Below are 26,118 nucleotides of genomic sequence, written 5' to 3'. Positions count from 1 at the left end.
ACATAATAGTTTGTATCTCTATACATAATAGTTTGTATCCAGAAAGACATCCTGCATGTCTGTTATTTATCCATGCATAGTCTTTCAGGCAAGGTCCACATTTTACATTCTTCTCTCTGAAGCTGGAGCTACATTTCACAGATTTTTTTTGTCAGGTAGAGTTTTGTTCAGTTCTAGGAAGAGTGGGCTTTAGTAGGCGAGTGGATGGCAAAAGGAGAGAAGATACCACCTTCCTACTTTCTTGCTGTTCCCAGTATTATCACACCAACTGTGTCTCTTTGTCCCAACACCAGCAGTTGGTCACAGACTCCAGCTTCTTTTACCACTCCTGGAGCCAAGCCCATCAGATGTCACCACAGGGTGTTGCAGCGGCTGGCTAATGCTCTCTCCTTTGTGGTTTGAAATCACCTTACATGACCTCTCTAAATTTCTGAAACCCAATCCTTTGCATTTTGTTTTCCTAGCTGCAGAGTATGAAATGTTTTCTACCCCAAAGATATTTCCCTTGGCTACCTCAGCATTCACTTTTCCTTCTTCACCCTCCTACCCCACGATAATAGGTTCCTAATATCCTGGAATGAATCTACTGTCTTGAAATATCTAGTGCCAGTTTGTTTTCCTGAGTGTACTCTCATCCCTTAGGACTCTGGATTCTGTGTTCAGTCTTCTATTAATTCAGAGGTCATACTATTTCTACACTGACTAACATCAAACTTACAGCCATGTGTCTGGAGTCCAGGAAAGACATCCTTTTAGGGCTTCCGTGGTGGCGCAGTGGTTAAGAATCCACCTGCCAACGCAGGGGACACGGGTTCGAGCCCTGCTCCGGGAAAATCCCACATGCTGTGGAGCAACTAAGCACGTGTGCCACAACTACTGAGCCTATGCTCTAGAGCCCGCGAGCCACAACTACTGAAGCCCGCATGCCTAGAGCCCGTGCTCCACAACAAGAGAAGCCACTGCAATGAGAAGCGCGTGCACCACAACAAAGAGTAGCCCGGGCTCGCCACAACTAGAGAGAGCCCATGTGCAACAACAAAGACCCAATGCAGCCGAAAATAAATAAAATAAATTTTTTAAAAAATCCTTTTATTTTTACCTTTCTCACTTCTACTCAGCCTCATTTCTTCCCATACCATAAAACAGGCCTTACCTTACAAATACTATTACAGTATGTGTTCTGCACATCCGACGCTTCTGCAAACTTATTCTAATCTAGATGTCTTTTTTACACTGTTCTCCAATATCTTCCTTCTGCCTATTCAAGACACCTACCTCAAAGCCCTATACCAGCCCCTCTAACAGTGAGTAGCAGCCTCTACTACCACAGCTTATAATATTCAATTATTTTGTAAGCTATTACAGGTCTACCTTACCTTATATAATCATGATGACGGTGATGATGATTTCCTGTTTGTCAATCTTGATTTCTGAATTAGAAGTTATGTAAAGACAGAGACTGTACCCTTAATTTCTTTCCATTGCCCACTTTATATATTATATAGTCAGTTGCACAGAGATTCTCTTTACACACAGATGGTCTAGTTTCATCCAGCAGCTAAGCAAGTAACCATAGTTTATCTTTTCTTCTCAATGTAGGTTATTCTTGATGTTCTATTTCCAGTGTACCAAGGCTTGCCATCCAGTATGGGTAGAAAGATGTTGTTCTTAACGATGATACAGTGTTTTAGCCTTAGCCCATGTAAAGTCTTTCTGGCAGGTTTATTACTGCTTTAATTTTTTAAAGTGTCCTTGTGAAATCACAGCCTTGACACAAGCTTGGGTAATTGAAATTCCTGTAACTTTTGGTGCCATGAAAAAAGTCCCATGACTGGAATATCCTAATATGATTTTTACTCCCTCCACGAGAAAAGAGCCCTGTTTGCTAGTGAAAAGCAGTGGGAAAATTATTCAGTCTTTGCTTTAATTCTAATCTCCACATTTTATCTCTCTACAGCAGTTCTCCACATTTTCTTCTGCATCAGGTCATTCATTAGGTGAGATACAGTAGCTGAATGTGAGGAACTGCCACTTAAAAATAAAACTGCAGGAATGCTTCCTTCTTGAAGGTGCGTTATATTGAGGAAAACAGTCAGTTCAAAAGCAAAGTTTGCCATCTATCTTTAAATAACACTGTAAATAAAAGGTGATATTCTAACTTGCCTTTATTGGATACTTTTTTTTAGCAAATACAAAAACTTAAGAAAGTAAAACAGAATATTCTATATTGCTTTTTTTCTAAGTGAAAAACTGTTAAAAAACAAACTTCTTATATTTGAGTGTGAATGGTAATAAAACGTGAAATATGTCATAGGCCTTCACTCTCTTATATGTTACTAAAGAAGAAGAAGAAGAAGGAGGAGGAATAATCTGTCAAACCAAAACTTCTACTCTTAGATTCAGCAGTAAGTTACAGGGCACAAATTGAGGTGGCAAAGGAAGCTTATCTGGTCAGAGAGATAAAGTTCTCTTCACACCCTAATGAAGACATGTCTGAACTGATTTCGTTTTGACGACAAATAGAAAACATTTAGAAGACGGTAATATTCCTTTAGGGCTTTCACCGACTCTTGGACATGACAGTTTTCCTCTGATTAGTGTCTTTTCCTTCGTCTTCCCCAACCCCTGGTAACTTTGAGAACCTTGCCCTCTTACAGCTTCAGACAGGGGGAGACTATTACTTTAACCTCAGTCCTCTCATCAGATAAGTCGAAGCATCAAGTCATCCACAAGAGCTGGGGCATGGTGGTCCAGTCCACCGCAGAGCTCCTTTCTGACTCATCAGATAAAACCTGGTACTCCCTGGGTGTGAGTGTCTCTGTATTTTTCCTTCTGAAATCTCTTTTTATTCCTTATTCCCCCCTACACCATGTTCTTCAAAGCTACCTTATATTCTGCTCCTCAGTTTGCACTGGTGTTTTCTTTCTGCTTTATCACTGGAGCCTGCTCTGAAGGACTACGCTTACTTCTCCTCCCTGTAATAACAGGAACCTGGAATATCAAGAACAGTAGCCACCACAGAAGACCTAAATAGACATTTTTCCAAATAAGACATACAGATGGCCAACAGGCACATACAAAGATGCTCAACGTCACTAATCATTAGAGAAATGCAAATCAAAACTACAATGAGATGTCACCTCACACCAGTCAGAATGGCCATCATCAAAACTCTACAAATAAATGCTGGAGAGGGTGTGGAGGAAAGGGAACCCTCCTACACTGGTGGTGGGAATCTAAATTGGTACAGCCACTATGGAAAACAGTATGGAGGTTCCTCAAAAAACTACAGTTGCTATATGATCCAGCCATCTCACTCCTGGGCATATATCCAGATAAAACTATAACTCAAAAAGATACATGCACCTCTATGTTCACAGCAGCACTTTTCACAATAGCCAAGACATGGAAACAACCTAAATGTCCATCGACAGGTGAATGAATAAAGAAGATATGGTAAATGTATACAATGGAATACTACTCAGTCATAAAAAATGAAATAATGTCATTTGCAGTAACATAGATGAACCTAGAGATTAGCATACTAAATTAAGTAAGTCAGAAAGAGAAAGACAAATACCATATGATATCACTTATATGTGGAATCTAAAATATAACACAAATAAACTTATCTAAGAAATAGACTCACAAACATAGAGAACAGACTTGTGGTTGCCAAGAAGGAAGGTGAAGAGTGGGAGAGGGATGGATTGGGAGTGAGTTTGGGATTAGCAGATGCAAACTATTATACAGAGAAAGGATAAACAACAAGGTCCTACTGTATAGCACAGGGAACTATATTCAATATCCTGCAATAAACCGTAATGGAAAAGGACATGAAAAAGAATGTATATATACGTATAAATGAATCACTTGGCTGTACAGCAGAAACTAACACAACGTTGTAAATCAGCTACACTTCAATAAAGTAAATTTAGAAAAAAGTATAATAGCCACCGGGACTCCGTGTAACTACATTCCACTTGAATAATTGAACACCTTGAAATCGCTATGCTGTTGACTGTGGCAGAGGTTCTTCTGTTCCCTGGTGATCTGGTGCTAGTTTATCACTATGGGCAAGGAGACCACCTGAGTTCTGTTTTCTTCCTACTGTTTAGTGGGTTAATTTCAAAAAACATTATAAGAATACTATTGACCCATCTATAAGAATTCTTTTCAGTTTTCATTCATTTTCTACGCTATTTATTTTTCTCTGTTTTTTTTTTTAAAGCCTTTTGGCTTTTCTGTGTTTCTTAACAGGGATAGAGAAGAGCTAATTAAATTCAGTGATGCCCTCTCTCTTTAAATATCATAAAATGAGTTTGTAGTAGGAGGTTGGGGCAAAAAGATGGATGTCTTTTGCATACAGGCTCATGTGTGTTTCTGATACAAAACATTTGGGGTTTACTCTGTATTTCAGTTAAGCATTCTACTAGAAACCAGGTTTGGTCTTGTTAGTCACATTTGAATGATACTGTGGTTTTCTACCAGGGTCTGGGATTTTACCCTACTTATGAGCTAATAACTTAGCTTGTTATAGCTGCATGGATGCTGGCAGATGGTCTGAAACTCAAAGATCAGAGACAATGACTTATTATTTACAGCACAGCAAGCATGCAGTGAAGTTCCATGAGGTGAGGGGGCGAGGCCCAGTTAGATGTTATCCTTGCAGCAAGTTCAGAGTCCAAAAACTGTAAACTTGGGGAATCACAGCTTTCATAGTGAGCCTCTGTGTCTTGGTAGAGACATAGCCCTAAGAAATGTCCTGAATAAAGAATGATCAGGGACTTGCATTCTTGTCATATCCAACAAAAATGGGCATGGATACTCAATACTCATGCCAGATTACCTCTTCCAATATTCTTTAACTTCAATTTCAGTAAGCATTTCTTAGAAACGTTGTTTAAAATCCATATTCCTGGATGCAACATAGAGAGATTTTAATTCAACAGTTCTGGGATATTGCCAAAGAAACTGCATTTTTATTATAATCAACAGATGATTTTGATGCAGATAGTTTTTCCTAGAAGTGTTTTATTGCATCTAAATTGCTTTCCTATACATGGTATCATTAACAATTGAGGTAGATGTTCTGTATGTACAGGCATGCCAGTTGTAGAAAAAAAGAAACACCCCTCAACCAACCTAAACATACCGTGTATTCCATAGTCCAGGATTAACATGTGGATGGCTATGTCTTATCGTAGCATATATAAAAAAAGCCAACCACATCAGAGAAATTATACTAAATTACCACATTCAGCAATGAGTTCACAATGTTAGTAGCTCTCTGTAAAGTGTTTTAGCCAAGGCAAGAGCCAGGAAGAGGTGTGAGAGGAATCAATGTGTCTGAGTCAGATGGAGATGGAACGTTCTCCTTTTCAAAAACAGGTGGTTATTAGAATAATTGTTTAGAAAGAAAAAAAGACCAATAGCTTAAATGTCTGAGATCTGTTTTTGAGCTGATTCTCCTACAAAGAACAAAACTTTGGGAAAATCACAGAATCTCTGTTAATTCATCTGTAAAATAGAAATTATATCTTTCTTGCCTGGGAGGTGGTGTGACTCAGGGGAGAAAATGTGTCTAAAGCATCTTGTCAACTGGATAGTGATATGCAGGTGAAAGCGATGTGATCATTTTATTCATGGTAACTTTTGCCTTTTAGGAAAAATGCAGCCTCTTCTTCTCGACAAATACAGGACATGAGACTGTATCTTTTTCAGTGGCTTGACTAAAGTAGTAAACATTATCTGATTAACCTGAATATCTTTCAAATAGAATTTCAATTACAGGCATACCTCAGAGATGTGGCAGTTCAGTTCCAGACTTCCCTAATAAAGCCAATATTGAAATAAAGTGAATTACATGGACTTTTTGTTTTTTTCAGTACATATAACAGTTATGTTTACACTACACTGTAGTCTTAAATGTGCCACAGCATTTATTCTAAAAGGACAATGTACATACCTGAATTTAAAAATATTGCCCAAAAGTGTCAAAACAATTACCATAGTAACAGTGTAAGATCACTGATCACAGATCACCATAACAAATATGATAATGAAAAAGTTTGAAGTGTTGTGTGAATTATCAAAATGTGACACAGAAACATAAAGTGAGCAAATGCTATAGGCAAAATCGTGCCCATAGACTTGCTCAGTGCAAGGTTGCCACAAGCCTTCAAACTGTAAAAAAAATACAGTAAATACTGTGATTTTACTGCAAATTGCAATAAATCAAAGTGCAATAAAACAACGTGTGCCTGTATGCTATTCCAGTGCTACCAAGGGATCTCAGCTGTTAGAAAAGTCTCCATTTATGATAATTTTTCATTGAGAATTACTATTAATCAACAGTGTATCCATCATTGCATTTTTCCACTTGACAAAATTAAAATTATATGAATTTCATTTTATTCACTTGGAAATAACTTCAATACGTGCGAACAGCTACTCATTCAGAAGGCCCAGTGTTTTAGTATGATTCTTTCCCCTCAACTCTTGGTCTTTGAGCCTTTTTGTGTTAATTTGCCAGTTTAGAGTAAAGTGGTGGCACCACTGGTAAACAAATTACTCTGTTTAATAATTTCAGGTGCACATTAGGAGCTCAGGAAGATTTTGTTCTTATGGTTTCTTCCCAAGTACAAATGGCCATGATGTAACAGCCCTGCTGTATGTAGTCATGTACGTTGAACAAGAGGCATCATGTTTGATAACTGTTTGCTACGAGAGGATTCATTTCAACAAAGCTGTTCATGAAAAGCAGGTACTTCAGTGCCAATCCTGGATGGCTGAATGGGTCTCTACCATAATATCCTCTGCTAGGGATTCTTAATTAGTCAATAGGAAAGTTTACGTACCTGGATCTTTTAAAAATTTTATGTAGTCCAGACTGAATACAAAGCATTTTTCAGTGATATAATCAAGCATAAGAAAAATACCGTAAAAATGTAGAACCTAAAGTTTTATTATTTTTTGTCTTTTACATACTAATAAAAGTTGATGGCACTGGTGCTCTGATTTAAAATAAGGCCGTGTGAAAACTCAGTGGGCCTTTGATGTCATCTTTATGACAATAAACACTTTTTCTTAGAGTCCTCAGTTTTCAGTGAGGATTTCAATTCAGTAACTCACCAGTTTAAAAACATTTCCTGTGAAGGAACAAATAGTAACTATTTTATGCTTTATGATTTGCTAAGGATATTACACAAGATCTTATATAATAAGTAAGAAAACAAATTTCCATCCACATTTTATTGATGGTATTCAAATAATAAAAATAACTGAATACCTTTTTGTAATATAGGGCTAATAATGTGAAAATTCCTTGCAGTGTATTTTTATTATTTTTTTTATTTAAGTATAGTTAATTTACAATGTTGTGTTAGTCTCAAGTGTACAGCAAAGTGATTCAGTTATACATGTATATCTATTCTTTTTCAGATTCTTTTCCATTCTAGGTTATTACAAGATATTGAGTATAGTTCCCTGTGCTATACAGTAGGTCCTTGTTGTTTACCTGTTTTATATATAGTAGCGTGTATATGCTAATCCCAAACTCCTAATTTATCTCTAGTGTATTTTTACTTCAGTTATTGTATTCTTTATCTGTTTGGTTCTTCTTTATATTTTCTAACTAACTCTGTCAAAAATTTCTAACCTTTCATTCTGTTCACTCTGTTCTACCGAGTTCTTTGAGCAATTTGTGAGCAAATTGAGCAATCGTTACCTTGAACTCTTTAATGGGTAGATTCCTTATCTCCACTTCACTTAGTTCTTCTGGGGTTTTATCTTGTTCCTTCATTGGAAACATATTCCTCTGTTGCCTCTTTTTGCTTGATTCACTGTTTTTACTTCTATGTATTTGGTAGGTAGGAAACATTTCCCAGCGTTGGAGGGAAATAGTCTTTTGTAGGAGATGTCCTATGTGTCCCAGCAGTGCACTCCTTTCTGGCGACCAGGGCTATATGCTCTAGTGGTGCTCCCTATGTGGGTTGCATGGGCCATTTTATTGTAGCAAGATGACTACTATGGGTGGTCTGGTAGGCATGGGTGGCCCCCTATCTGGTTGGTTACCGGGCTCTGCCTTGTGCCGAGGCTGCCGGCCACTGGTGGATGCGGTCAGGTCACAAGGCTTCTGGCTGTGGAGCCCTGGGGGAAGGGGGTTCCAGGACTAGTGCTGGCCCACTGTTGGATGGAACCAGGTTCTGGGGTTTGTGGTCTGGTGTCTTAGATCTAGCGTCTGTATGTTAGTGGGCCGGGCCAGTTCCTGACATGGCTAGCTCTGGGGTCTAGGAATTCTCAGAGCTGGTGTCAGCCTGCTGATGTGAGGGACCTAATCTTGGCATGGCTGGCTAAGGGGCCTAAGGTGTCCCATAGCTGGTATTGGCCTGCTGGTGGGCAGGGCTGGGGCCAGTGGCTCCCAGGACTGTGCAGTCTTGCTGGTAGGTGGGCTGGGTTCTAATAGGGAAGGCTGCAGGACTATGGTGGTCCTGGGGCTGGTAACTACCTGCTGGTGGGCGGGGCTGGAGACCAGGGGATCCAGGGGCTGGTGCCTGCTCACAGGTGGGTGAAGCTGGGTCTTGTGGCTAGTGCTGGCCCACTAGTGAGCAGAGCCAGTCCCTGAGGTCTCTGAACTGGTCTTGGCCCTCTGGTTGGTGGTATGGAGCTAGTGCCATGGCACTGGTGGGCAGGGCTGGATCCTGGGTCCTCTGGTGGTTGGGGCATGGTTCCCTGTCAGATGGGTTCTCAGGGGGGTGTTAATGCTGCCAGCCTCTTGGTGGGCGGGCTGTATTCCTGCCTGACTAGCTGCTTGGACTGAAGCATCCCAGTACCGGTGCCTAAAGGCTAGTGGGTGAGACCAGGTCCCAGCGCTAATAAGGTAGAGGGAAGATTCCAAACTGACACTTGCCTGCACCACTGTCTTTATGGTAGAACGAGCTTCCCCAAAGTACCTATGTCACCTAGGTGAGCTCCAGTTGCCGCCTGTCCCGCCAGGAAGCTCTCCAACATTAGTAGGTAAGCCTGACTCAGGCTCCTTTCAAATTGCTGCTTCTGCCCTGGTCTAGAGTGTGTGAGATTTTGTGTGCACCCTTTAAGAGTGGAGTCTCTGTTTCCCACAGCCCTCTAGCTCTCCCATAAGTAAGCTCCACTTGCCATCAAAGCTAAACGTTCTGGGGGCTCATCTTCCTGGTTCAGGTCCATGAGCTGGGGAGCCTGATGTGGTGCTTGGATCCATTGCTCCTCGTGGAGAACCTCTGCCATTGTAATTATTCTCCTGTCTGTGGGTTGCCCATCCGGAGGTATGGGTCTTAACTCTACCACATTCCTTCCTACCCATGTTGTTGCAATTTCTTCTTTATATATTTAGCTCTAGAAGATCTCTTCTGCTAACCTTCAGGTCTTTCTTATCAACAGTTGCTCTGTAAGTAGTTGTGATTTTGGTGTGCCCATGGAAGGAGGTGAGGTCAGGGTCTTCCTACTCTGCCATCTTGGCCACACCCTCTAATATTTATTTTATATCATTTTAAGGAAAAATGAGTATAAAGTATGCTGAAAAATTTTACACACAATAGGCAATATACACATTTTTATCCATGTTTTCTTTGAAATGTATTCAAACACTTTAAACTACAACACTCCTGCATAGTGAGAGAGAAAGATTAATACTCATTGTAGATGTAGAAAAATCTCAAGATCTATATTTGAAATAGAGACACAGTAAGAGTGATTTTTTTACTTTACTTTGTTTAATCTCTATTTTTTTCAACCATAAAATGGTGCAATAATAATATTTGCTAATCAGAGTTGCTATGAAGTTGAGAATATAAAATGCTTCATCTTGAAAAATATCTTATGAAAATGTAATTATTATCTGGAAATTACATGGCTATACGGTAGTTACTTTTGATTTACAGTCTGACTTTCAAATTAGATTAGGATAGTTTTTTTCCCCCTCAACACCTAGTTGATTCCTCACACACAAAAATTTAACTCCTAAATCTTAAAGATAAAGACTAGCTATTTAAAGCAGTGGAATGAATCTCTAAAATTCAAATTAAATTTCAGCATCTGACTTTACAAACACGCAAGTCACAGGAAGAAGCTTTGTATTATGCAGGTGGAAGTGAGCAACCTTATGGCTTTGCATGACTTCACTATAAATTCTAGAATTCTATTATTCCTCTTTCTTTCTTCCTACTCCAATTGCTGGTGACTTCTGTCATACCTTAGTTTACGTATGATAAATTAATCTGTAGAATATATTTGGAAGTTTAGCCGCAAATCAAACACAGTGATAACATCTTTACAGGCTATACTCAAAGACCACCCCAGGGAAGCAAAGCTCCATGTTCTTAAGTAAACAGAAACATTTGAGCATGAATGACATTTGAAAGAAGGCACAGTCCTTTTAGTGGCCTACGAAGCCCCATCTATTCTCTCTCCTGCACATCTATCACCATCACCACACCACCTCTGTGGCTTTGTCTCCTACTACTGTCTCAGTCATAGTCATTCCAGTCCAGCCATTCTGACCTCTTTCATCAAAATGTACATTGTGCCCCGTCCTTTGTTCTGAGTGTGTCTTCTGCCTGAACGATCTTTCTAAATATGCACATGGCTACTTCACTCACTGCCTTTGAGACTTTGTCCAAACACTGCTTTCTCAATGAAGCTCACCTTCACTCTCTATTTAAAGTTGCATCTCTTCAACTACCAGTGTTTGTGATCCTTCCTCTTCTGCTCTACTTTGTCTTCCCATAATACTTGTCATCTGCTAGCAAGTACATTTTTATTATTTACTGTCAGTCTCTCCCTGTGAGAATGTATGCTCTCTGAGGAGTCTTTCCTCTGCTTTATTTACTGCTGTCTCCCAAGCACCAAGAAGAGTGACTGGCATGAATTTATCGAATAGATTAATAAATAAAACATGAGAAATTCTTTCATTTATAAGAGGTATTTTGAGCTTCTTTGTTTTCTTGTCATTGATTTCATAGTATTTTTCTTGTCTGTCTTTTCCTTTTGTTTTTTGTTTTGTTTTGTCTTTAGTTTGTTGTTTTTGTTTTTGTTGTAAAGCACTGTTATCCATGGCATAGATTTGGGATCAAAATAATAACACATCTTTCTCTCTTTTAGGTGTCCTATTACCTATTACTGCAGCCCTTTACAATGAAAAAAATCACCCATATGTCTTAGAAGCTGAAATCTGAAATCTATAAAGTTGCAGAATACTTGTTAAGTTTATATAGACTCTCTGGGTGTCTTGGTAATTTAATACTCTAGTGTGATTGTTAATTTTATGTGTCAACTTGTCCAGATATTTGGTCAAACATTATTCTGGTTGTTTCTGTGAGGGTGGTCTTAGATGAGATGAACATTTAAAGTGGTAGACTGAGTAAACCAGGTTGCCCTTCCTAGTGTGGATGGGTCTCATCTTATCAGTTGAAGATCTGAATAGAACAAAAAGTATGATTCTCCCGCATAAGAAAGAGTTCCCCCACTTGACAGTCTTTGAACCCTGACATTGTTTTTTTTCCCCTCCTTCAAACTCAAACTGAAGCACTGTCTCTTCCTGGGCCTCAAGCTTGCTGGCCTTTGAACTAGAACTACACCATTGGCTTTCCTGGGTCTCCAGCTTACCAACTCACCCTGAAGATCCTGGGCTCTGTCAGACTCCATAATCATGTGATCCAATTCATTAGATATACGTATAATATATATAATATATATAAAATATGTATAGATATAACATTTGATATATATACATTTGTATTAGTTCTGTTTCTCTGGAGCACCTTGACTACTATACCTAATAATATTCAATAAACTAGACTTGATCATGAAAGTAAAAAAGGGGAAAAATAACTTGTGTTACAGCACATGAGCTTTAGATTAGACTTAAGTAAAAACCTAATTTACCTTGGTTAGCAGTCTCTAGGTGAATTAAAAGGAATGATTTTGAGACAATCTCAGACTAAAAAAATAACAAAGCAAAGTATACTCTTCTGTGTGTGTTGGTTTAGGGGATAGTTCAATGTCAGGAGAATAAATCACGTTACCTTCTGTGTAGTCATGTTCAGAAGAGCCCGTCTCTCCACTTCCCCATATAAACGAGTGTTGGAGCTCCTGGAAAAGAAACAGAAGGAATTGAAATGTGTCATTCTTCTGCTGTAGAGGAGAACATGGCCCAAAGTGAAGCGTCACAATCACTCTATATTGTAGACATGATGTCTCACAGATTATGCTTGAGAGTCATGAATGTTGTTTGATCTAAAATAATAATAATTCCTGTGGAGAAGAATTCCGAATAATTTGTGTAAGCACTTGCCCTCAAGGAAGTGGAGTGTAACTTCCCACTCCTTTAGTGTGGGCTCACATAGAGACTTTATTCTGAAGGGATGGAGTACATAAAAGAGGACAAAGGATAATGTTACATGGAGAAGCTTGACAAACACTGTCTCAGCTGAATGATCAAGGTCAATGTTGGCAGTTATAAGTCATGCTGATAGTACATATCCTCGGCAGTATGTGATGAAAATGGCACTCTACCTCTGTGGGTGTTTCCCCCTAAACCCATAATCACAATGTAATCACTAGAAAATGTCAGACAAATTTCAGCTGAGGGTGATTTTACAAAATACCTGATCAGTTCTCCTCCAAAGTGTTAAGGTCATAAAAACCAAAGGAAATTCTAGAAGATGTCATAGCCCAAGAAAGCCTAAGGAGACATGACAACTAAATGTAATATGGTATCCTGGATGGAATCTTAGAACAGAAAAGGGACATTAGTAAAACTAAGTAAATGTGAATAAAACATGGACTTTAGTTAATAATATATTAGAATTGATTAACAATGACAAATATACCATGTTAGTAGGGGAAACTGGATGTGGAGTATATGAAAATCTCTGTATTATCTTTGGAACTTTTCTGGAAATCTAAATATATTGTAAAATTAAAAGTTTATTCGGATAGGAAATCCTGAGCTCACCTTCTCCCACAGACCCATCAAAACAACAACTACATATAGAACAATTCTCTCTGGAAAAACCTGAAGACTAGCAGAACAGCTCTTCCACAACAAGGGAGAAATAAGAAATAAACAGCCACATCAGGATGGATAGGAGGGCAAGAGACATGGATTTGCTGGGACACCTACCCCTGGTACAGAAACCCACAAGTGGGAAAAACATCAGAAATACGGAACTTCTCCCTGGGAAGCAAGGGGTTCCAGCCCCACATTGGGCACCCCAGACTATGGGACCTTCAGTGGAAAGACAAGCCCCTGAAATGACTGGCTTTGAAGACCACCAGGACTTCCATCTGGGAGAGCTGAAAGTCTGTAGGAAACCGAGACTCTGCTCTGGAAGAGCTCACACATACTCATTTGCTCTGAATCCCAGTGCAGAGGTGCTAGCTTGAGAAGTACGGGGCCAGAAGTGAGAGAGATTTGTTGACTATTTCAGAGCATATACCAAGGGGCAGGGGTTTACCGGAGATCTCTCCAGGGACAGAGGCACTGGTGGGCACCATTTTTCTTACTCTCCTTCTGCCTCACTAACCCGGTGAGGGCAAGCACAATTTTTTGCATCCTCAATCTATTCCCCCACCTCAGTGTTCCCCTGTGCCCCACCTCGCCAGACCTGGCACACAGCCTCACTCCAGCCCAGCACTCCTCTACCATGGCTCTTGTACAACCAGATCCAGAAAGTGCAGAAGGTGAATGCAAGCCCCTCTGGCCACCAGCACACAGATGTTCATGGACCCTTGAATATCTGGTACTGGTGGCCAGAGGGGCTTGCATTTCTGGGGCCCACAGGACTGAAAAAATCGGAGAGACAGGATCTGGCAGGCTACTAACCACAGGGCACTGCACAATAACCAAACCTTACCCCCTGTCTTTCAGTGACTACCATTTTAAGACTGGTGTTTCACCTAATACGTAGAAACAAACAGAGAGAGTCATGCAAAATGAGGAGACAGAGAAATATATGCCAACTGAAAGAACAAGACAAAACTTCAGAAAAAGATATTAATGAAATGGAGATAAACAATCTACATCCCTCTCTTCTCACCCCTTTTCTCTTGTCTTTCCAACTTCCTGACGTCAGTCTTGTCTGAGCTTTAAATAGGTACCTCCCTTTACCTATGGAGGCCCCAAAGCCCACTGTCAGCATAGAGCAGGATTAAGTTTCTGTAGCTCAGCAATCTTTTGATAGGAAGAGAGATATTAGTTTCCATCCATTTAGAAAGTCAACACCCTCTTAGAGCCCTTTTCAGTTAGCTCAGATGTGGGAACCATTCTGTTACATTCTGTACATTACTTCATACTAGATGAAGGCTCTCTGTTTTATGAGGGCTCTCTTCAATTCCTTCCAGATGTGCTCTTATCATATTTCTGATTTTCTCGTGAACAGCCTTCATCAGAAGGTAATGTTTGAAAATGTCCTGCTCCTTGTCTTTTTTGGATATGTCTACTAAATCATAAATAATGAATGCTATTTCTAAAGAGTCCTGGTGGAAAAAATAATTTAAAGGGAGAGAGAGAAAGAAAGAAAAGAAATAAAAAAGAAAAAGAAGGAAGGGAGGGAAAAAATAAAGAAGACAGATTGATTTCCTGGAAACAAATTTGCAAATATAAAATTTTAGGAGAGAACTGAGGCTGTTTATACAAGTTGGGTTTCTCTGAAACAAATGCAAAAAGTTTACTTGGACAGTTAGGATTGAGATCTATGGGTGAAAACACTTGTATTTCATTTTATGATCACCAATTCAGAGGATACTACACAGAAAGTTCTAGTACATGTGTGTGTCTGTGTATGTTTGTGTGTATGTGTATGTATATTTCTTGGAAGATCCTCTTAAGTTCCTTTGTTACTTGGAAGTGCTTCTAGCTGGGAGTAGTGATTTCTTCCCCAAGGGAGACGATAGAGGGAAGAAGCAGGGGTACAGTATTTCTATAATACATTTTATAGTGGGGAAATTTTTTAGATTTTCCAGTTTTTGTCACTGAAAAAAAACCTATATGATCATGATGGAGGTACATTATGTACTCTCAGAATGGCTGATGTATGAATGTTGGAGCTGTGATACTTTGAAGATGAGAATCTGGAATAGCCTGTACTGATAATTACTTTGATGCTGTCTCAGAACTGTAAAGGGATGTTAAAAATTTTTTACAGTGACAATTGTAACTGCTTGGTCTTAGGGTAAAATGAACTATATTTATGTTAATGAGAATGAGATTTTAATTTCTTACCCTTCAAAAGACATCACATAAAATTTAGTGACCAAAATGTCTGGATTATTCCCTTTAAATTTCACCTTAGAAAGAGCCTCTTAACTACAATAATTTTCAGGGCACATATAAATCTCTTTATAGTCAAGAGGAAAAAGATCTAGTAATGAAAATACTGGCATTTCTTTTCAGTTTTTGGGGACCTTGAATTTGTCTTTGGAAAAATCTCCTTTCAATGATGACCACCTCTGCCCTTGCTCAGCTCCTATCTTTTACTGATAGCATCATATTGAAAGATAATGAATCTGATTAGATAAGGAGAACATACTTTCTTGGTGAATTGCTGTATCTGATTTTCTGTTGTGCCTGTTTGTATACTATTGCACTGAAGCTGTATAGTGTAGATGTTTTAAAATCACAGCTAGTCACTAAGAAGCAGACATTGGAACTTTTCCTATTCTTTTAAGCAGGGACATTAATACAAAGAAACATTTGTCTACTTATACTCGAGTCTACTTACATGTTACCTGTCCTTCCTTCAAAAGACTGGCTTTTTAATAAGTTAAAAGCTTATTTTACAGAGAAAGCAGAATGCTCATGAGACATCTTTTGGAGTTGAGATGACATGCTAGTCATTCAGGTCGTTGCTCAGAATGATGTGCTTTTAGGTGCTCAAATACTAACAAGACTGCAGAATATTTCCATCTCTCACACATCACTTATTAATTACATACTGCACACTGACAGCTCTATGGCACACTGCGGACAGAAACTAAAGAAAAAATATGGACTCCACTTTTAAGAATTTTCCTGTCCAACTAAGGAAATACGATGGGGATGTGTGGATATGACTTAAGAATTTTTACAAAACGTCCTTGACTAAGTGGAAAATGTCTAACACGTATCAACTGAATGATCTTGAACATCAATCGTCTTGTTTACAGAATGGAGATTAAATGAATACATGTTTGTAAAGATCATTTTACGGACAGAATCACATTGTACAAAAGCTGGTTGTAAAGGTGTGCACTTAGAAGTTATGAGGTGGAGGAAATTATAATGGTGTGTTAATCATGATAGGCAACCTCCTACTCTAAGAATTGCCAGGGGTTAGGACAGTAGAGATCATGCAGTCTGAGCCTTGCTGGAGGCCAAGCTGCCCAAACAGTTGTGAATTGGGGCCATGGAGTTTTATCGTTCTGCCTTTCACATTTGGATTTACTAAATATCTGAAATTGTTTTGTTATTATGTCTGGAAGGAGTCTGGATACATATTTTTTCCAAACGATTAACCAATTGTCCCATTTATTGAAAAACCCATCCTTTCCTGTTGCACTGCAGCCTCATATCCAGTGACTTATACGTATGGTTCTTTATAAGGAGATTGATTTATTTAATTCTACAGGTTTTATTATTTTTTGATGTCTGCATATTGATTCTTTATACTTTCTGTTTCTTGGTCATATTTTCAAGTTTCTTTTTTCTCTATTTAAACAACTTACATAAGATTATTTATATTCTATGCCTGATAATTTCAATATCTTAAGGCTTTTAATTTCTGATTCTACTGCTCTGATTTTTCAGCTAGCTCTCACTCACGTTGCATTATTTCCTTGAGTATTTTTCTTTTTCTTCGTTTGCTTTTTTGAGAATTTGCTTTTAATCTGGGAGGTAATTTTTCTTGGAATTTTTGGGTTTGCTTCCAGACCTGGGTTAAAGGGGAGTTCTTCTGGGGAAGATTCAGGTTGTGCCTCCTAGATACCCGAGGACCCCGATAAGCTGAGACCACTTTAAATTAAATTTTCCATTTGAGATTATTTTGGATCTCATGAGTAACATTAATTCACACCAGAAACTCACATGCTAGCTTGGGGTGACAGATTATCATGGGAGATTTTTTTTTTTTCTATTCTGCCCAACAAGTTACAGACAAGCAAAATGCCTTTTTTAGCCTTCTTTTAATAAAGTTAAAATTTTTTTTTTAAATTTTATCATTTATTTTTAGACATGTATCCTGACCTTTGTGTGTGAGGTATACTCCTTTGGGAACTCAGAATTATGCAGGGCTCTTCTATAACTTGCCCATTTGAGGAGAGTCATAGGTTTATTTTCTGTCCTTAGCAACCCAAGCAGTTATCAAAGTAGAAACTCTGGAGTTCAGTAGAAAGCCTCAGAAAAAAGATAAATCTGATATTATTTTAGCTCCCAAGTTTGCAGCTTTAATTTCATTTTGCCATTGCTGATCTATTGCTAGCACTGTGATGATAATTTGTATTATTTTAAATCAAACATTTTTTCTCCTATACTACCCAGTATAGTGTTTTCCTAATTTACCTATACTTAAAAAAATTTTTTTCCCATAAAAGGATAAATGTTTCTTTCCTACTGAATCACCTCTTCATAAAGACTTCCCAAATGGATTATATTAGTATTTCCTGGAAGGCTGGCTATATAAAAAGTAGAAGAGCCTCAAGGTAAAGACAGAATTTTTGAATCTTCACCCAGACCTCCTTCCCCAGGCTGGAAAAAAAACATCACAGCTTTCTCATTGATTATGCAGAGAAAGTACTGCACAATTTAACTCAGCAAACCAATTAAGAACAGATCCATAAGAATCCATTATGACACAAATCAACCAGCACGATATACCTCATTAACAAACTGAGGAACAAACATCATATGATCATCTCAATAGATGCAGAGAAAGCTTTTGACAAAATTCAACACTGCTTTATGATAAAAACTCTCAACAAAGTGGGTAGAGAGGGAACCTACTTCAACAGAATAAAGCCCATATATGACAAACCCATAGCTAACATCACATTCAATGGTGAAAAGCTGAAAGCTTTTCCTCTAAGATCAGGAACAAGGCAAGGATGCCCACTATTGCCACTTTTATTCAACATAGTATTGGACGTCCTAGACACAGCAATTAGACAAGGCAAAGAAATAAAAGACCTCCAAATTGGAAAGAAGAAAGTAAAATTGTCACTATTTGCACATGATACTATATATAGAAAACCTTAAAGATGCCACCAAAAGCTATGAGAACTTATATAAATGAATTCAGTTAAATTTCAGGATACAAAATTAATATAGATCTGTTGCATTTCCATATACTAACAACAAACTCTCAAAAAGAGAAATTAAGAAAACAATCCCATTTACAATTGTGCCAATAAGAATAAAATACCTAGGAATAAATCTAACCAAAGAGATGAAAGACCTGTACTCTGAAAATGATGAGACACTGAAGAAGGAAATTGAAGATACAAACAAGATATCTTGTGCTCATGGATTGGAAGAATTAAGATTGTTAAAATGACCATACTTCCCAGGGCAATCTACAGAGTCAGTGCAATCCCTATCAAAATAACAATGGCATTTTTCACAGAATTAGAACAAATATCAATAATTCTAAAATTTGTATGGAAACACAAAAGACCCTGAATAATCCAAGCAACCTTGAGAAAGAACAAAGCTGGAGGTATTATGCTTTCTGATTTCAAACAATAACAAAGCTACAGTAATCAAAAGAGTATGGTACTGGCACAAAAATGCACACAGAGATCAATGGAACAGAATAGAGAGCCCAGAAATAAACCCACACACTTATGGCCAATTAATCTGTGACAAAGGAGGCAAGAATGTACAATGAGGAAAAGACAGCCTCTTCTTCGATAAATAGCGTTGAGACAACTGGATAGCTATATGCAAAAGAATGAAACTAGACTACTTTCTCACACCATATACAAAAATAAGTTCAATATGGATAAAAGACTTTAACTTAAGACTTGAAACCATAAAACTCCTAGAAGAAAACATAGGCAGTAAGCTCTTTGACATCCATCTTAGCAATTTTTTTATTGGATTTGTCTCCTCAGGAGAGGGAAACAAAAGTAAAAATAAACAAATGGGATTACATGACACTAATAAGCTTTTGCACAGTGAAGGAAACTATCAAAAAAACAAAAAGGCAGTCTACTGAATGGGAGAAGGTATTTGCAAATCATATCACCAATAGGGAGTTCAAAACCAAAATATACAAAGAACTCATACAACTCAGTGTTAAAAAAAAAACCAGAAAACTCAATTAAAAAGTGGGCAGAGGGCTTCCCTGGTGGTGCAGTGGTTGAGAATCTGCCTGCCAATGCAGGGGACACAGGTTCGAGCTGTGGTCTGGGAAGTTCCCACATGCTGCGGAGCAACTGGGCCCGTGAGCCACAGCTACTGAGCCTGCGCGTCTGGAGCCTGTGATCCGCAACAAGAGAGGCCGCGACAGTGAGAGGCCCACGCACCGCGAAGAAGAGTGGCCCCCGCTCACCGCAACTAGAGAAAGCCCTCGCACAGAAATGAAGACCCAACACAGCCAAATAAATTAATTAATTAATTAAAAAAAAAAAAAAGTGGGCAGAGAACCTGAACAGACATTTTCCCAAAGAAGACATACAGATGGCCAACAGACACGTGAATAGATGTTCAACATCACTGATCATCAGGGAAATGCAAATCACATTCACATTGAGACATCACTTCACATCTTTCAGAATGGCTATAATCAAAATGACAACAAATATCAAATGTTGGCAAGGATGGAGAAAAGGAACTTTCGTGCACTGTTGGTGGGATTATAAATTGGTGCAGCCACTGTGAAAAATAGTATGGAGCCTGCTCAAAAAATTAAAAATAGAACTGCCATATGATCCAGGAATTTCACTTCTGGATATTGACCTGAAAAAAACAAAGCACTAATTTGAAAAGCTTTTTTACCCTTATGTTCACTGTCACATTATTTACAACAGCCAAGATATGAAAGCAATGTAAGTGCCCACTGACAGAAAAATGGATAAAGATGTGGTATGTATGTATGTATGAACGTATGTATGTATACATAGCTCTACATATATACACAATGGAATAGTACTCATCCATAAAAAAGAATGAAATCTTGCCATTTGTGGCAATATGGATGGATCTAGAAAGCATCATGCTAAGTGAAACAAGTCAGACAGAGAAAGACAAACACTGTATGATCTCACTTATATGTGGAATCTAAAAACACAACAAACGAACAGAACAAAATGAAAACAGACTCACAGAAACAGACAACAAACTGGTGGTTGCCAGAGGGGAAGGGGTGGAGTAGGTGAATGAAATAGGTGAAGGGGATTAAGAGGTACAAAACTTCAGTTATATAATAAGTCACGGGGATGGAATATACAGCATAAGGAATATGGTCAATTATACTGTAATTACTTTTTATGGGGACAGAGGGTTACTAGACGTATTGTGGTGATCATTTCATAATGTATGCAAATGTTAAATCACCATGCAGTACACCTGAAACTAACCTAATATTGTATGTCAATTATATTTCAGTAAAAAAACAAGGGAATCCATTTATGAGATTGTTTTTTGTAACATGTCATCTTACTCAGTGGAAATTTTTAGTAGAGTACTAGTCCGTAATAAACATTTGGGTTCTAGAAATCCTGACTCATCTAACAGGTAGATACTCTAAGGGGTTGAAAAATGATGATGTGGACTTTCTTTCCACTCAGTTGAATCACTTTCAAACTTAGTATTTTATATTTTACAGCCACAGATCACTTCTCAGCCATAAGAGTAATTAGTAACAAAGTTTTTCTGCTTACCATAGTTTTGAGAATGGAGAAGCTGGAAGTGGGGCAACACACCTTTTCCTATCATAGATGCCTTACTGAGTTCTCAGAACCTGATTCTGGGTACAACAATCAATGCTGCCATATTTTCAATTTTCCCCATTCCTTTAAAGAACTCTGCAGCTCTGTGTTGGGGCAGTAAATGAATTCACAGCAATGAGACAACAAAAAGAATCATTCATGCACATTCAAATGTGAATTTAATGTGAATGTAGGCTTCACCTTATATGTGGTTGCAAAATCCCTATCAGCAGAATTTTGTTAGTAGATTTCATTACACTTTGTGTGCTGTTAGAGTTGATGACAGTCCTTTGCCTATGGCCATGACTTAGAGGGAGACGTTTATGTATCTGCTGCTTCTGATGACATGTCCTAGAAGACTTTCTGATAACTCATTCTGGTTACTTTCTACTTTTTATTGATAACAAATAATAATAAGATTCCTCCCAGGTACATCTACATTTTAATAGGAGATGCCATAAAGGGCTTCAGGATTCAAAAACAAGCACCCAAAATAGCAGAGGATGATCAGATCAGATCAGATGCAAGTTTGTCAGAAGGACTTTTCTGACTCTTTCTCCAATCACATCAAAGAGATTTCTCAATGTCACATGGGAAGTCACTTATTTTGTCACTTTAAGAACAGACTACAATGATGGGCCCCCAGTTCGTCTGCACAATCCTTTGATGTGGTTGGCAGTTTGTTTTCTTTCTTTTTTCCACTGTGCTGACATAGCATCATAGAAATCAAAGGAGTGGAATCCAATAGTAGGGATTCAGACCTAGGACAAACCCAATGGGAGTAACTTTTTGAAGGTGAATCAGTAATTGACCAAATTGCCAAAGTTTGTCTTCTGTTATCTGCCTTGAATCATCCTTGTATAAAACAGAATGAGAACAAAATAGCCCTTACTTTCAGGTCTTGGTGTTTGCAGTAGAATTTATGAAACAGCCCTCCAAACCTTATGAACAGGAACTTGTACAGGCTTAGAATTTGTAAAATTCTATACATTCGACTCTTTTCTTCTTCCTTAACCTGACATACAAGGTAAGAAACGGTACATAAAACGTCAACATGAAGAAATGGCAACATCATTTATTAAGATTTCTATGTTGGGAGAAAAGACATAAAGTATTCCTGATCAAAAATATTATTGAATCTGTTGCTACACATTAGGTGTCTTCTCACTTTGGCTTTAAATATTCGATTTAGAGGATCAGAGTACTATTCAGTTGTCCAAAGTGATGACCTGTTCAGCAATCCCTGTTAAAACTAACACCATCTTCACTCCCTGCCCAGGATCCCAGGTTGAGATTTAACCCTGTGTAGGAGTAGGTGACTTGTGTTAGTTACCTACTACTACATAACAAATAACGCCAAAATTCAGTGGCTTAAACAATACAGAGACAGCAGAAGCAAGAAGAACTACAATCCTGCAGCCTGTGGAACACAAACCACATTCACAGAAAGACAGACAAGATGAAAAGGCAGAGGGCTACGTACCAGATGAAGGAAAAAGATAAAACCCCAGAAAAACAACTAAATGAGGTGAAGATAGGAAAACTTCAAGAAAAAAGAATTCAGAATAATGATAGTGAAGATAATCCAGGACATTGGAAAAAGAATGGAGGCCAAGATTGAGAAGATGCAAGAAATGTTTTTGTTAAAGAGCTGGAAGAATTAAAGAATAAACAAACAGAGATGAACAATACAATAACTGAAATGAAAAATACACTAGAAGGAATCAATAGTAGAATAACTGAGGCAGAAGAACGGATAAGTGACCTGGAAGACAGAATGGTGGAATTCACTGCTGTGGAACAGAATAAAGAAAAAAGAATAAAAAGAAATGAAGACAGCCTAAGTGACCTCTGGGACAACATTAATCGCAACAACATTCACGTTATATGGGTCCCAGAAGGAGAAGGCGAGAGAAAGGACCCGAGAAAATATCTGAAGAGATTAGAGTCAAAACCTTCCCTAACATGGGAAAGGAAATAGCCACCCAGGTCCAGGAAGCACAGAGAGTCCCAGGAAGGACAAACCCAAGGAGAAACATGCCAAGACACATAGTAATCAAACTGACAAAAATTAAAGACAAAGAAAAATTATTGAAAGCAACAAGGGAAAAACAACAAATAACATACAAAGGAACTCCCATAAGGATAACAGCTGATTTCTCAGCAGAAACTCTACAAGCCAGAAGGGAGTGGCATGATATACTTAAAGTGATGAAAGGGAAGAAACTACAAAGAAGATTACTCTACCCAGCAAGGATCTCATTCAGATTTGATGGAGAAATCAAAAGCTTTACAGACAAGCCAAAGTTAAGAGAATTCAGCATCACCAAACCAGCTAGAAAACAAATGCTAAAGGAAGTTCTCTAACTGGGAAACACAAGAGAAGAAAAGGACCTACAAAAACAAACCCATAACAATTAAGAAAATGGTAATAGGAACATACATATCGATAATTACCTTAAACGTGACTGGATTAAATGCTCCAGCCAAAAGACACAGTCTTGCTGAGTGGGTACAAAAATAAGACCCATAGATACGCTGTCTACAAGAGACCCACTTCAGACCTAGGGACACATACAGACTGAAAGTGAGGGAATGGAAAAAGATATTCCATGCAAATGGAAATCAAAAGAAAGCTGGAGTGGCAATACTCATACCAGATAAAATAGACTTTAAAATAAATAATGTTACAAAAGACAAGGAAGGACACTACATAATGATCAAGGGATCAATCCAAGAAGATATAGCAATTATAAATATATATGCACCCAACATAGGAGTACCTCAATAAATAAGGCAACTGCTAACAGTTATGAAAGAGGAAATCGACAGTAACATAATAATAGTGGGGGATTTTAACACCTCACTTACACCAATGGACAGATCATCCAAACAGAAAATTAATAAGGAAACACAGGCTTTAAATGACACAATAGACCAGATAGAGTTAACTGATATTTATAGGACATTCCATCCAAAAACAGCAGATTACACTTTCTTCTCAAGTGCACACAGAACATTCTCCAGGATAGATCACATTTTGGGTCACAAACCAAGCTTCAGTAAATTTAAGAAAACTGAAATCATATCCAGTATCTTTTCTGACCATAATGCTATGAGATTAGAACTCAATTACAGGGAAGAAAACATAAAAAACACAAACACATGGAGGCTAAACAATACATTCCTAAATAACCAAGAGATCACTGAAGAAATCAAAGAGGAAATGAAAAAATACCTAGAGACAAATTACAACGAAAACACGATGATCCAAAACCTATGGGATGCAGCAAAAGCAGTTCTAAGAGGGAAGTTTATAGCAATACAAGCCTACCTCAAGAAACAAGAAAAATCTCAAGTAAATAATCTAACCTTACACATACAGGAACTAGAGAAAGAAGAAGAAACAAAACCCAACGTTAGTAGAAGGAAAGGAATCATAAAGATCAGAGCAGAAATAAATGGAAGAGAAACAAAGAAAACAATAGCCAAGATCAATAAAACTAAAAGCTGGTTCTTTGAGAAGATAAACAAAATTGATAAACCATAGGCCAGACTCACCAAGAAAAAGAGGGAGAGGACTCATATCAATAAAATTAGAAATGAAAAAGGAGAAGTTACAACAGACACCGCAGAAATACAAAGCAACCTAAGAGACTACTACAAGCAACTCTATGCCAATAAAATGGACAATGTGGAAAAAGTGGACAAATTCTTAGAAAGGTATAACCTTCCAAGACTGAACAAGGAAGAAACAGAAAATATGAACAGACCAATCACAAGTAATGAAATTGAAACTGTGATTAAAATTCTTCCAAGAAACAAAAAGTCCAGGACTAGATGGCTTCACAGGTGAATTCTATCAAATATTTAGAGAAGAGCTAACACCCATCCTTCTCAAACTCTTCCAAAAAATTGCAGAGGAAGGAACACTCCCAAACTCATTCTATGAGGCCACCATCACCCTGATACCAAAACCAGATAAAGATACTACAAAAAAAGAAAATTACAGACCAATATCACTGATGAATATAGATGTAAAAATCCTCAACAAAATACTAGCAAACAGAATCCAACAACACATTAAAAGGATCATACACCATGATCAAGTGGGATTTATCCCAGGGATGCAAGGATTCTTCAATATATGCAAATCAATCAATGTGATACACCATATTAACAAATTGAGGAGTAAAAAAAAAGAAAACGCAATTATCATCTCGCCATTTCTGTTGGACAGTAATCTGCACACAGCTAACCAGACCCTCTGTTTCAGGACCTTCCACTGGCTGTAGTCAAGATGCTGCTGTGAACATGGGTGTGCAAACATCTGAGCTGTAGAGTGGTCAAAAGGAAAGATTCAGGTATTTTCTGATTGGAGGCTGTTGATAGGGAGAAGCTGGAGGCAAGCTGACTAGAAGTGAGTCATCCTGTGTGATTCATTAATGTGCATTTGGCTTTCTCTGGTTGGTTTAGTTGGAAGTAGGGAAAAATTAGGAGAAGCTGTCAGTTATTGATCAAGTCCTGGCCATTTGGGATCAGGTCCTACAGAGGTTGTGGTTTGACTTCCTGAGCTGGTCGCCACAGATTTTAGGTTGACTTCCCCTGCTGGTTGTTGCAGGCTGCGGGTCAGAGTTGTGGGCACTGTCTGGTTGTATATCCAGTCTTTCAGCATAAGGAGTAGGGAAGGTTGTAGTAAATAAAGACTAATCCTAAGTAGCAGTGGTTGAGTATCTGGCCAGGACGTGCTAAAGCTGTTACTACAAAATCCATTTGCTAATGCCTAAAATTCTTTTAAAGTTGAGCTCTGTGTTAAAATTCAAGCTAATTAACTTTGAGACAATTATTTGGTTTGAACTCTAAACTTTATGCTTATTTAATCTTCACAGCTTTTTGTTCAAATTAAAGAACTAAGTTGGCACCTACTTACACCACAAACACACATTTACATGTTGTACTCATGTTCACCAACTATGCCCTTATTTTTATCCACTCATTAATAATCATAAATTTACATGGATAATGTAAACATTGAATAAAAATGTCTGCTTAAGCTTTCAAGTGCTACTTTCAATGTTTAACATTTCTAAGGCCTAATTTATTCTTTTCGAAAAAGAAAAGCTTGGATAATTCCTACATTACACTAGCCCGAGGACACAAAAGTCACAAAATAACACC

General features: G+C 38.1%; 2 long non-coding RNA genes across 2 annotated transcripts in view; both read left to right on the top strand.

Annotated features, from left to right (window-relative positions):
• The window catches only part of LOC117200587 (uncharacterized), a 66,834-nt gene that overhangs the window by 38,792 nt on the left and 1,924 nt on the right, over positions 1–26,118 (top strand). The window lies entirely within an intron of this gene.
• On the top strand, positions 19,075–25,147 carry LOC125965671 (uncharacterized). Its single transcript, XR_007479879.1, has 2 exons — positions 19,075–20,530; positions 20,574–25,147. It is a non-coding gene; the product is annotated as an uncharacterized LOC125965671 (long non-coding RNA).

Source organism: Orcinus orca, chromosome 10, assembly GCF_937001465.1.
Source record: "Orcinus orca chromosome 10, mOrcOrc1.1, whole genome shotgun sequence".
NCBI lineage: Eukaryota > Metazoa > Chordata > Mammalia > Artiodactyla > Delphinidae > Orcinus > Orcinus orca.
The sequence above is the reverse complement of the archived record's forward strand: the minus strand, read 5'-3'. Positions and strand labels throughout refer to the sequence as shown.